Genomic DNA, 1,041 nt, shown 5'->3' with positions numbered 1-1,041 from the left:
AATTACTCTAAACCTCACAGCAAACTGTTACTTTTGCACGCTAGGTCTTCAGTGAGTAGCTGCTGCTTGCTAGAAATGAGTGAAACTGAAGGCAGCAAATTTATTTTTAAACACATTATACAATATAACACAATACACGATAACTTTAGCTTCTAAATAATGTTAACAAATAAAAAATTAAGGAATAATTTCTTAGACTCTGATTTCTTTTTTGCTAACATTTATTAGAACCTAAAATCATCGTGTAGTGTATTACATTGTTTAATGTGTCAAAAAATTAATTTCCTGCCTTTAGTTTCACTCATTTCTAGCAAGTAGCATATTCTCTGAAGACTTAGCGTACAAAAGCAAGAGCTTGCTATGAGGTTAAGAATAACTTTTCAATCACTATCTCTTCATTTTTCACTGATAAATAAATCTTGACTTTTGCCTATAAAACATAAAATCATTTTAATACAGAATTTATACAGATATGATTCTATTCTTGTATTTGCATGTGTGAAGTGACACTTAATGGTTTTGACAGAATGACAGAGAGTTTTAAGAAAACGATTGACTTGTAAATTCAACAAAATATTTTATGCTCTGAGTCTTCGTCTCGAATAATGCACAGTACTGTCTTGTGTCTCAAGTTTTTAACGTACTCCTTGAAAGTGAACCAATGATTATTTACTGATTTACTTGTTGAGAGTACGTTAAAAACATGAGATACAAGACAGTATTGTGCATTATTCAAAACGAACACTCACAATATAAAATAATTTGTTGAAGTTACAAGTCAATCGTTTTCCTAAGACTCTCAGTCATTCTGTGAAGACCATTAAGTGTCACTTCACACATAGAAATACACACATAGAAAAATAAATATGGAAAAATAACCTAATTCGCGAAAATCTACTTCACGCTGATATTATTTGCGACATTCCACTTTGATATTCACTGCTAGTATTGAAAATATAGATTTTCAGGATTCGCAAAGAATATCGAGTGGATATCGCATATAACCGTGATGATTTATAAAAGAATAAAATATTTTACTTA

This window comes from Odontomachus brunneus, unplaced genomic scaffold (assembly GCF_010583005.1).
Source record: "Odontomachus brunneus isolate Ranch 3 - 2012 unplaced genomic scaffold, Obru_v1 Obru_scaffold_046, whole genome shotgun sequence".
In the NCBI taxonomy this organism is placed as follows: Eukaryota; Metazoa; Arthropoda; class Insecta; order Hymenoptera; family Formicidae; genus Odontomachus; species Odontomachus brunneus.
The sequence above is the reverse complement of the archived record's forward strand: the minus strand, read 5'-3'. Positions refer to the sequence as shown.